The following is a 13123-nucleotide window of genomic DNA, read 5'->3' as shown; positions in this document are numbered from 1 at the left end:
ATGAATGCAAATAGAATGATGATGAATAGAAACTAAATGAATAACAGAGGAGCCGTAGGACTCCCATCCACGGGCAGGGCTCGACATTGCGACTAGGTACTCGCATTTGCTACTAAAAATAGCACAATGTGAGTTGTAAAATTCAATTTACTACAGATTTTGACCGTTCAATCGTGATCAAGACACGGCTCTGATACAGCAAGTGCACATTCTATATCGCAGTTCTATACCTACATTTATATTCTGTAGTACGGTGGTGATGTTCGCCAAAAAGAGCAGATCTACAAGCTAACAACGTGTCGAGGCTCAATGTGGCGTTCATTTGAAGATCTATGCCCCTTTGCTCCCACCGCCCCACCCCTCCCTGTGTCGCTGCTCCGTGCACTACTACTGCTGTCAGCAGCGACAGACAGAAGACAGAGCGAACGCAGCAGGATAGCATTAGCATGATAGCACAGAAGGAGTTGCTTGGACCCCGACACGTTGAATACTAAAGTTATTTGCAAAGTTTGTTTGTAATGTTCAAACCTAACTTGATATAACTTTTAACTCAACATGGGTAAAACAGCGTGCAGCCGTGCACGCAAAGAGTGCACGCGCGGACGCACATGGAGTGGACGGATTGATGTCTATCAAAACCCTTGCTTAGCGTTTGCTTACAAAAGCGTGTGCGCAGCGTGAATGATAATACGAATGACTGACCTGGCTGGATACATATCAGTATGCCCATCCATTGTGTGACCTGCATAATGAGCAACGAAAAAAAGGCAAAGATCTGTCCCCAACCACCTCCTTCCACCACGCCGAGGTTTAGTTTGTCCGACCTCCTTCTGCGTAGCAGACTATAGCTTCAATCAATCAATCAGATTTATTGTCACTTCCACAATATACACTGGGCATACAGGGGAGCAAAATACCGTTCTCCACGGCTCATGATGCTTCACATTTAAAAACAATAGACACATTAAAAAGACGCAAAGCCTTTTAAAAAACATTAAAAGGTAAAAGGAGCAGACAACATTAGCAGGAGAAAGTGCTGATGCATTCAAAGTGCATATGTGTAAAGTGCTATTCATCTCTCAGGATGTTGGCCTTGGGGGCAATATGTGGCGAGCATTCAGTGTCCTGATGGTTTGGGGGAAGAAACTGTTGGACAGCCTGCTGGTGCTTCCTCCTAGGCTCTTGAACCTCCTACCAGATGGCAGGAGTTCAAGGAGATGGTGGGAGGGGTCGTTCATAATACTCATGGCCTTCCTGACACAACGGTCTGTGTATATGTCAGCTATGGGGGGGAGGGGGACACTTGTGATCTTCTCCGCTGCTCTCACTATCCTCTGTAGGGACTTGCGGTCGGCATCTGTGCAGTTCCCATACCAGACAGTGATGCAGTACGTCAGGGCGCTCTCGATGGTTCCTCTGTAGAACGATGTCATAATAGAGGGGGGGAGTTCACTTCTTTCAGTCTCTGCAGAAAGTACAGGCGTTTCTGGGCTTTCTTGGTGATAGCTGAGATGTTAGTGGACCACTTTAGGTCGTCAGCAATATGCACCCCCAGGAACTTAGTGCTTTGTACCCTTTCCACAGCAGCACCGTTGATGGTAAGTGGGGTGTGCACAATAGGGCCTCTGATGACCATCTCCTTGGTCTTGTCCACATTTAAGGACAGGTTGTTGTCATTGCACCACATGGCCAGTTTCTCCACACTGTCGTGTCGTCTTGATGATTTGATGATGTGGTTGGAGCTGGACCTGGCAGAACAGCCGTGGGTCAATAGGGTGAACAGGAGTGGACTGAGCACACAGCCCTGGGGGGAGCCAGTACTCAGTGTGATGGTGCTAGAGTGATGTCCTCCTATTCTGACTGACTGCGGCCTGCAGGTGAGGAAGTCCAGAATCCAATTACAGAGAGGTGTGTTGAGACCCAGTGTGCTCAGCTTCCCTATCAGCTGCTGGGGGATGAACAGCATTCTGACGTATGCATTTCTCTTGTCCAGGTGTGTAAGGGCCAAGTGCAGGGCAGTAGACACAGCATCGTCAGTGGACCTGTTGGCCCGGTATGCATACTGATGGGGGTCCATGTTGGGGGGCAGGGCCCTTTTGATGTTCTCCAAGACCAGCCTCTCAAAGCACTTCATAATGATGGGTGTCAGTGCTATGGGGCGATAATCATTTAGGCAAGATACGGGGCACTTTTTTGGAACTGGTGGTGGCAGATTTGAGGCATTTTGGGACAACAGCCTGACGCAGGGATGTGTTAAAAATGTCTGTAAGGACATCCTTCAACTGTTCCGCACAGTCCCTTTCGGGGGTTAACCTGTGACAGGACTCTCCTCACACTGGTAGGGGTGAGACACAGAGCCTGTTCACCAGACTGTGGCATGGCTTTCTGAGCAGGGGTGTTGTTTGTGGCTTCAAATCGTGCATATAAGTCATTCAGCTGGTTTGGGAGGGAGGGGTCACTGTCACAGACCTGTGGGGGAGGTTTATAGCCTGTGATGGCTTGGATCCCCTGCCACAAGCGACGAGTGTCACTGGTGTCAGTGAAGTTGTTATGTATCCTCCTGGAGTGCTGTTTCTTCGCTCTCTTGATTCCCCGAGACAGATCGTTCCTAGCCATGTTCAGGGCTACCGTGTCCCCTGACCTGAAGGCTGCATCTCGAGTCCTCAACAGAGAGCGAACCTCTCCCGTCATCCACGGTTTCTGGTTGGAGCGCACAGTAATTGTTTTGGTTGTTGTTACATCATCCGTACATTTGCTGATGTAGTCCATCACAACCTCTGTATACTCCTGCAGGTCCATCTGATGATTGTAGGTAGCTGCTTCTCTGAAGATTTTCCAGTCCGTAGTTTCCATACAGTCCTGTAGGGCTGATGTGCTCCCTTCTGGCCACACTCTAATCTGCTTCTTGACTGGTTTCACCAGTTTTACCCGAGGTCTGTATGTGGGTGTAAGCATGATAGAGGTGTGGTCAGAGGAGTTTAGGAAGGGGAAAATGTCCTGTATGCTCCCTTTGAGCTGGTATAGGCCTTGTCCAATATGTTTTCTCCCCTGGTTGCAAAATGTATGTGCTGGTAAATCAGGATGTCTAGTCTGCTGCTTACTGATAGCATCATGCAGTTCATACATTGCCTCCTTAGTATTGGCACTGGGGGGAATATACACAGCCACCATGAAAACACTGGTAACCTCCCTCGACAGATGAAATGGTCAACACTTTAAGAGTAAAAACTCAGCTCGTTCTGAGCAGTGCTTAGAGACAGTCACAGCATCCTGGTACCAGGCTGTGTTGATGTAAACACAGACTCCGCCTCCCTTGGTCTTCCCAGAGAGTGACGTCACCCTGTCAGCTCTGTGGAGTGAGAATCCATCCAGCTGAACAGCCGTGTCTGGGATGCGATCATTTAGCCATGTTTCCGTGAACACGTAAGCACAGCAGTCCTTTATCTCGCGCCGAGCAGCCACCCGTAGTTTCAGCTCGTCCAGTTGTGCATCCAGGGAGCGTACATTCGCCAGCAGGATTGACAGTACAGCCGGTCGGTGTGGGCTAGCTTTTAGCCTGACGTTGACACCTCCGCGCTTACTGCGCTTATGGGCTCTCTCACGCCGCTTACGGCGCATCCTCGCCCCGACAATAGAGACATGCGATGCCGTTGTAGCTGGTCGGCGTAGCAACCCGAGTCGCGTTAATGCTTCCACTGGGACGCTCATATGGGCTTGAATGAGCAATCTACCTACTGTATATGCAACAGAGACTGTCTATCATACACATGTTTGCAAGCGTTGTCTCTGTATAAAGGACGCATACTGACAAAGTTACAATAAGCACAATACAATAAGCAACATGAGCTGGAGTAGCCGCTGCAACTCGTGTGCGCCGCCGCCTCAGCTTAGTAAGTCAGTAGTCTACTCTACTGTAGCTGATATGTCCCATGTTCTGTCTGAACTGAAGCAGTCAAAGCCAAGGAGAATGTTACAATACTAATTCACCATCGAGCAGCATGCCCTGCTGCACTGAATGTCACGTCTATCTGCATAAAAAAACAAAGTCTATTAGCATAAAAACAAATTGATGATATAGATTATATGAAAACACATGACAATGATATGATCAATATTTTGTGATAATTGCTGAAAAGATATTGTGATATAATATTTCGCCATATTGCCCGCCCCTACCTCATATCACTTTATTAAAGAAAAATCACACCCGTGTGAAGTGAGGGTCGCTCTTATCATACATAATTTCATCTCATACTGGCCAATCAGAATGCCTGTTGCCTGTGATTGGTTAGCTGATTTGCTCGTTTACATATGACGTAAAGTTGTCAATGGCAAATATTGAGATGTGTGGGGAGATTTATAGCAGACATTTAACCTGAATTCCCCTTTCATTGTTAATGGCAAATTTTGAGATGTGTGGGGACAAAAGCTGTATATAGGAGGGGCTAGCGCCCCTTAAAAACACGTTATTTGATAACTTTTCATCGTGCCCCTAAAATAATTTGTGAGCTACTAGATTTTTCTACTTGGAAAAATGCTAAGCGTCGAGCCCTGTGCCCGGGTCTTGTTTGATGATGGAGGCTTTTAGAGTTCTCTGTCTCACCATTTGTATCATGCCTCTCTCTCTCTCTCTCTCTCTCTCTCAGGAATGAGGTCCAAGTCTTCCAAGACATCTCAGGTCTTCCTCCATAGACACATCAGAAGGAGTCACAATGACCTCTACTGCCAAAAGCTGAGGAATGGACAGATCACCTCAGCAGCCTGTCAACAAATCACCAACTCTACAACCCGCCAGAAACAAGGATACACTGACGAACCGAGACCTTACAGTCATCAACAATTTACCAAGACTTTACCTGAACTAGAAGAAGTACAGACACATCAGCTGACTTTCACAGGTAATAAAAGCCACATCTGTGAACATTGTGACAAGAGTTTCAGTGAATCAAGTAGTCTGAAGACACACCAGCGTGTTCACATTGGAGAAAAACCTTTCCACTGTAAACATTGTGACAAGAGTTTCAGTCTTTCAAGTAGTCTGAAGACACACCAACGTATCCACACTGGAGAAAAACCTTTCCACTGTAAACATTGTGACAAGAGTTTCAGTCTTTCAAGTAGTCTGAAGACACACCAACGTATCCACACTGGAGAAAAACCTTTCCAATGTAAACATTGTGACAAGAGTTTCCGTGTCTCAGGTCATCTGAAGGCACACCAGCATATCCACACTGGAGAAAAACCTTTCCACTGTAAACATTGTGACAAGAGTTTCCGTGTCTCAGGTCATCTGAAGGCACACCAGCATATCCACACTGGAGAAAAACCTTTGCACTGTAAACATTGTGACAAGAGTTTCAGATTTTTAAGTAGGCTGAAGGCACACCAGCGTGGACACACTGGAGAAAAACCTTTCCACTGTAAACATTGTGACAAGAGTATCACTCTTTCAAGTAGTCTGAAGACACACCAACGTATCCACACTGGAGAAAAACCTTTCCAATGTAAACATTGTGACAAGAGTTTCCGTGTCTCAGGTCATCTGAAGGCACACCAGCGTATCCACACTGGAGAAAAACCTTTCCACTGTAAACATTGTGACAAGAGTTTCCGTGTCTCAGTTCATCTGAAAGCACACCAGCATATCCACACTGGAGAAAAACCTTTCCACTGTAAACATTGTGACAAGAGTTTCACTGCTTCAAGTAGTCTGAAGAGACACCAACGTATCCACACTGGAGAAAAACCTTTCCACTGTAAACATTGTGACAAGAGTTTCAGTGAATCAACTAGTCTGAAGACACACCAGCGTGTTCACACTGGAGAAAAACCTTTCCAATGTAAACATTGTGACAAGAGTTTCCGTAGGTCAGGTCACTTGAAGAGACACCAGCGTGTCCACCGGAGTAAAACCTTTCCACTGTAAATATTGTGACAAGAGTTTCACTGCTTCAAGTAGTCTGAAGATACACCGGCAGCGTGGCATTGGTTCGACCTCCCGTTAGATCGACCATTACTATTACTAACCCTATCTCTAACCTAAACATACCCGCAAGCACAGGAGCAACGCACCCCTCACCAACCTTAATCCGGTAGTTTTAACGTATCCCTCACCACCCTAACGCAATCAGTGCCGGGATTCCTTCAAAATAGGAGCTCTGGGGTGCCAGAAAGACATGGCCGCTTTTACTCTGAAACCCACGACCCGGAAACAATCCGGATAAAAAGTTTGCTTTACATTGCTAGCTTACATTGCTATTAGGGCTGTCAAATGATTAAAATTTTTAATCAGATTAATCACAGCTTCAAAATTAATTTAATCATGATTAATCACCATTCGAACTATGTCCAAAATATGCCATGTTTTCCTGTATATTGTTGTGGAAATGGAAAGATAAATGACAGAAAGCGGATATACATTTGTTAACATACCTATGTAGTATTCTGTTTATTTAACAAATCAACAAATAACAGTGTTATTCTTCTTATTAACACAGAGGAACAGAATTTGAACTGTTTGCATGGGGGTTTGGAACAGTACTCAATCAACTGTCTCTGAATCTAGCCTACACTAGGCACTGTGGTTCAGAATGCTGGTAGTACCACAGAGCAGGAAACGTATTTCTCCCCACCCAGAAGCTCAGTGACATACCTGCAGCACACACGCACACACGTCAGAGAGAGACAGACACACACTCACACACACGTCAGAGAGAGAGAGAGAGAGAGAGACACACACACACACACACACACACACACACACACACACACACACACACACACACACACACAGAGAGAGAGAGGAAATACACGTGAATTACTTGAACACAAGTTGTTACATTTAATAGTAGATTAACGTTTAATATTCATTTGATAAAATTAATTTTAGACTACAATGAATGGTCACATTATGATGATTGAAGACGGGCTTACCGGTAGGGCTCTAGAAGGGTCTCCAGTTTCTTGAGTTTGTCCCATTCTGCGTCCGTCAGCATAGCGAGTTTATGGTTCTGCAGATCCAGGGTTGCGATTACAGGTGCTTTGTTGCGGACGAGGCGCTTGACCATTTCCAACGTGGAATTCCAACGCGTTGATACGTCCTGGATAAGTGCCTCCTCCTTCGATCCGAGTGACCGTTGCTCTTCAGTCAGCTCTGCTGCGTTTGCTGGGCTGTGCTTGAAGTGGCCCACAATTTTGCGACACTTGGCCAACGTGCCGACAAATCCGCTGTCAGCGAGACTCACGGTGATGCTTCTCTGTATGATGTGAGCGACACAGGGAATGTGATCGTACGGTAGAATGCGAGCCGCAGCAATCATATTGCGTGCACTGTCAGTCCCTATGGTTGTAACTTTTTTTTCAATGTCCCACTTGCGTGCTACAGTTTGGAACTGCTCTGCACATGCCTCCGCAAAGTGACGTTCTTCTGTTTTCATTATAGTTAGTGCAAAAGACTGCAATTCCCATGCCTCAGTGATTTGATGTGCAGTTACTCCCAGGTAATTTGTATTACTCACGGACGTCCAGTGGTCTCCTGTCAGGGCGATAGATTCTGCTTGAGCTGTAGCCTCTTCTTTTTTCTTTTTTTCGGTTGCATACAGCTCGTGGACTCTAGTCATTATTGTGCCTCTTGCTGGTGGTGTGTAGGATGTGTCGAGGGTCGCAACTTTCAAAACATTAGCGAGGCCCTTGTCTTCAACAATGCTAATCGGTCTACAGTCCATTGCAACCCATTTTGCAATTGTGTTGGTTAATTTATCGGAGGTGGACTTGCTTAGTGCCCTGTGTTCATTCAGGTTGGTCTGACGCAAGCCATCCGAAGCTGCCCCAACAAATGCATGTTTAGCGTTGATATGGTACTTTAAGGTTGAACAGCTTCGGTGAAAACTAAACTGCTTAGAGCAATGCGTGCAAATGACTGCTTGCTTATTTATTGTTCCATCTTTGTTCTTTGCAAACACAAAACCATCCATAGGCGAAACCTTTTCTTCTTGCTCCATATTGTCGTGTTTACTGTTTAGACCACCCGCCTTCCACTGCAGAACTAGAGCGACGCGGTGGGTGACGTCAGTGAGTGGAAGTATGGGATTTCAGCGGGTCAAGACTGCGCATGCGTTAATTGCGTTAAATATTTTAACGCAATTAATTAACGCAATTGATTAACGCCGTTAACGCGTTATTTTTGACAGCAGTAATTGCTATCGTTTTAATTTATACGATATATGATCCAAAAAGCGTTCATATTTTGCGGGAGAGAAGGATGAGGAGCAGAAATGAAGCGCTAGTATATCCGTCAGCTCAAGACCACGGAGAGCGCCCTGGATTAGGAGAGACGAGGCATTATTTCTGCCGCTAAGTCAATGGTGAGCTAACATGAGCCGAGAGTGTAGCATACGGTGGCCGAAAGTCGAACTGAAAAAAGGAAAAAATGCAGAATATTATTTTCCCGCCTGGTATCATTGAGGATGCGCTAGGACGTCTACAGACGTCGTATGCCCCCGAACGGTTTGATTCCCTATGACGTTTCCAGACGTCCTACGTACGGAATGTGTTAATCCGGTTGTTTTAACGTATTCCTCACCAACCTTAAGCCGGTCGTTTTAACGTATCCCTCACCAACCTTAATCCGGTCGTTTTAACGTATCCCTCACCAACCTCAATCTGGTCGAACTAATGGGAGGTCGAACCTTAGGGCAGCCCCCGATACACCAGCAAACTGTCCAACCTGTACCAGCAGTGATAAAAGAAGAAGTCGGCGAGGAAGGACGTGCATGAGTGAGCTCTGCACTTGAGCCCTAAAGTATAGTCTAAAGTACTATTGAACTTTAATTGGAAATCTCCGACCGCCATGGATTAATTCATTGTTTCATTTGTTTATGATTCCATCTATGAAATGAGAGCCACTGGCCTAAAACATTCGAGGATCTTTCTGTTTATTTTTGGACAAGCTACTTATTTTGTTTTCTTACTTTCTTGACATTATATGGCTGCAGTGCCAATAGCGTGGATAGATGTTTGGTTTAGTATAGGCCTCGAGGAGGCAAAAAAAAGACAAGAGGCTAGCTTCTATGGCTAAGGCCTATAGGCCCCAAACATGACTTTGTATCCTTTTTTTCTGCTGAGAGTACAAAGCATGTTGAGTGACAATGTGAATATACTGTATTATGTATTTCCTCAGTTGACGTGTATAAATGCAGAGTACAATATTGTTTACTCATGTGTAGTATTATGCTTGTGCCACAGTGAGGCGCCCAAGTGCAAGGTATTGTGTGCAGGGTCATTCTCCATGTGTGCCTGCTATTACATCCAGGACTCCAGCCATGAGGTTCAGTCTGTGTCTGCGAGAGAGAGAGGAGCTGGCCACCGTGAGATGAGTGGACCGGAGAATAAATAAATATGCCTGACTCGAACAAAGAATGCTTCAACGTCTCCATTACTTTTCTCTGAATGCAACGCTCATGTTAAGCTGCAGAGTATAACTTATCAGGTTATGGTTCCAAGGAGTCGTTCGGAAGAAAGGTTTAACAGTAAGTTTCCAGTGTAAAGCTAGTTAGCAAGGAGAGGTAAGATAGCGAAGTAGCCATGGATTACCGGCACAAGCAGGCAGTGTTGGGAATGTTCACTTTTTTATGAACTAGTTCAGGTCATGGTTCCATGGTTCATGTTTTTTTTTCCTTCTTTTTTTTCGTAAAGATGCCACAATTTTTGTACTTTTCCAGTTTTTCATGTGTCTATGAGGTGACAGTAGCCTACTTCATTAGACACCCTGGAGTCGTTTTTATGTGCAATGGTGTATTAACTTTGTATTTAGGGTTTCTTCCTGGAGGCTGAACCCTTGACGGTCAAACGGGCCAATGAAATAAACAGTAATATAGTGACACCACAATATCAGCCCCTCCCCCTTTATCATACAACTACAGCTGTGGGTGCGGCTTCAGTTCAGGTGGATCACCACCCATCACCACCCACCAGGCAAACCAGGCATACTTAATGAACTGGGGGGCGTGCCCACATAAAAACAACATTTTAACAAATACTGTACACTTTTTTGAAAAAATTATACCTCCTTATAATATAAGAGGTATAATTTAACGGAGGTTCTTATTGTTATATTATAACAATAAGAATTGATGATCATGTTTTAGGGTGGAATAAAATCACAGGACTATTGGTAAAAAAAAACCTTTGGGATTAATAAAGTGATTATTATCCAAATGAATTCAGTTAATTAAAAATACCTATTTTCCAATGTGAAATGCCACCGAATTCTTAATTATTTGTCCTTGTCTTTATTATTGGCGAACTTGTGAAAGCTGCATGCTTTTATTGTGAAGGCGCTCAGTTCTCAGTTTAGTTCTCACAGCCTGCATATCTCCGCATGCTGAAAATAGCTGATCTACAAGCTCACAACGCGTCACGGACGCAACACGTTGTGAGTTTGTAGATCAGCTATTTTCAGCATGGAACACATGACGAAGAATAAATCATTACTGTGCTTCTGTGGAGGAAGGGAGATGTATGTATGGACAGTTGGACGCAAAAATATGTTTGAAACATTGAAACATTCAAAATGTTGAATCAAACGACAACACGTTTAGTTTACCTCCTCAGTGTTTGGGTCGGGACATGTTCTGTATGTGTCTGCTGTCTGTGTGCATTACTGGATCATCATGCAGCTATACGCGCTGCACGCTCCAGTGAAATTGTACGGCTGAGAAAGATTAGTTATTTTGTGTCGGATATAAGGGCTTATTTGTGGGTTTTCTGCTAGATATTGAGGCCTGTTTAGGGTGTGTTTTAACGGAGGTTTCGCCTGGAAGGCTCTATGGAAACACTCACTCTTGAACGAAGTGGAATGTGAGAAAGTGACGTTCACACACGTCAGAAATGAATGCGTTCATCATGCAGAAATACAGTACGTTCCGTTGACGTTCCCCCAAAATATGAACGTGTTCGTAAACGATCGTTCTATGACAACAGGGTTGTGATCTCGTGTTGTTTCTAGCTATATATTTCGTGTTGTGTTTATAGCAGACTCCTCACTCATATGTGCACTTGCAGTTTGAAACTCGAAAGCAAACTCCACATGCCCCAACATTTTATTTACCTGCCATAGTGTCAACCCCTACCCCTGTGTCGGATCGGTGGTTAGACTGGCATATCCGCCGATAACGATATGAACCAATATGACAAATAAGGGCCGATACCGATTATTTTCCGATAACAATACAGTATCGAGACATCTCTAGCTTTAAGTAGCATGTGACGTGTCAAACTAGGGGGTTTTCATGATTCTGAATCCATTCCAAACATTAGTTTAGCAAGAAAAACACTAGTTGGGCTAAAAACAGCCATAGCCGTCATCACAAATGTGAAGAGGTCATCACATTTGAGCAAGTGGCTATAGGGCCGAATCTACAAGCTCACAATGCGTCGCATCACGCCACATTGTGAGCGTGTAGATCTGCTATTTTCAAATGGCCGAAATGTGTAATTGGGTTGAAGACAAGTGCAGGTTAATGTGTGTTTTCTAATCAAAGTTAAAATCTCCAAAGTAACTAGAGTTTTCAAATTATTGTAGTCAATGTAGTGGATTGAGTAAACACGTTTTGGCTCTGATGTGTAGTGGAGTAGAAGTAAAAGTGGAAACACTCAAGTAAAGTACAAATACCTCACAATTGTACTTAAGTAGCCTACATGTACTTAGTTTCCTTTCTTACACCACTGTCTATTACTAGCCTATACTATAATGTCTACCAAATAAGCAGCGCAATGGTTCTATCGTGTGGACAGTGGATGAACTTGCTTCGACCACTGCATTTATGCTGGATTTTAAACACTATTAAATTCACTTTGCCACTAGATATGCCACTCGATACTGGGTCCTCTAGTCTCCTGAATGAATGAGTGATTTTGTTTGGTTATTGTCTTTTGTCTATTTTTAACTTTGCATTGTTCTGACACACCTATTTCAACTTGGTTATGCTCTCTGTTTAAAGTCTTTTTTTCACTGCTCAGAGTTTCTTGTTTCATTTTTGGCGTTTGTTTTCATTTGTTAAAAAGACAGACCTCTCATTTTCTCCTTGTCACAAACTTGCTTATTGTCTGCAAAAAGCAATATAGAGATAAGGTTAATCTCACCCCATTTAACAACAAAAATACAAATGAATCATACATTATTTGGCAACATCAATAATACAACAATGGATGTACACAGCTTTGAAAAAGTACAAATACATAGGCCTATTTGTAGTAAAAATTGTTAGATTTGAAGCATCAAATGGTTTCTATAAGCTTATATTTAAAAGCATTTAGTGAAGTTAGACTTTGATGAGATCACAGTATAGCTGTTCCACTGTATTACACTGTACCATGGCTCCCCCTAGTGACCCTTTATGGTACGTGCACCGTGCTCGCTCCAGCAGCAGCGCTAGTGTACGCATGTGCACAACCCTTATGCGTGTTCGCCCGCTGGACTGTTGACACTTTAATAATAACATTAAAAGTAAAAGGTATGGTTTGAAAACAGTGTGGTCGTTAAGCAGCAGGAGGACGTTTGTTTGTTAGCAGCTCAACCACTGAAAGAAACCCAGCTACAGGTAAAAAAGATGAACTGATTTGTGTTTTCACTACATTTATAGACTTATATTATTGACTCGTGAATATTTTCACATGGAACATGATGAGTAGCCTATTTCACTCATATCTCCTTGTTAATACTAGCAGCACTGCAGCAGTAATAATATTTGTAGTTTGTTATGTGATTGTAAAGAAGCAGTAGTTAATAGTAGCAGCGTAATAATATTGTAAGACAAGTCGCTCCTCTAAAGGGAGCTATAGCTCTCTTGCCTACGTAGCTTGTTGCCTGCCTGCTATGCTGAGTTGGAGATCGGGGTTCGATTCCAGCTCAGGGTGCTAAACGTTACAATATTGTTTTGTTGCATTCATCACTATTATTAATGTAACCATAACGTTACATCAGTGGGTTGTACTGTTGCGAGAGAGAGAGAGAGAGAGAGAGAGAGAGAGAGAGAGAGAGAGAGAGAGAGAGAGAGAGAGAGAGAGAGAGAGAGAGAGAGAGAGAGAGAGAGAGAGAGAGAGAGAGAGAGAGAGAATAACGTAA

The sequence above is a fragment of the Electrona antarctica genome, assembly GCF_951216825.1.
Source record: "Electrona antarctica genome assembly, contig: scaffold_340, whole genome shotgun sequence".
In the NCBI taxonomy this organism is placed as follows: Eukaryota; Metazoa; Chordata; class Actinopteri; order Myctophiformes; family Myctophidae; genus Electrona; species Electrona antarctica.
The sequence above is the reverse complement of the archived record's forward strand: the minus strand, read 5'-3'. Positions refer to the sequence as shown.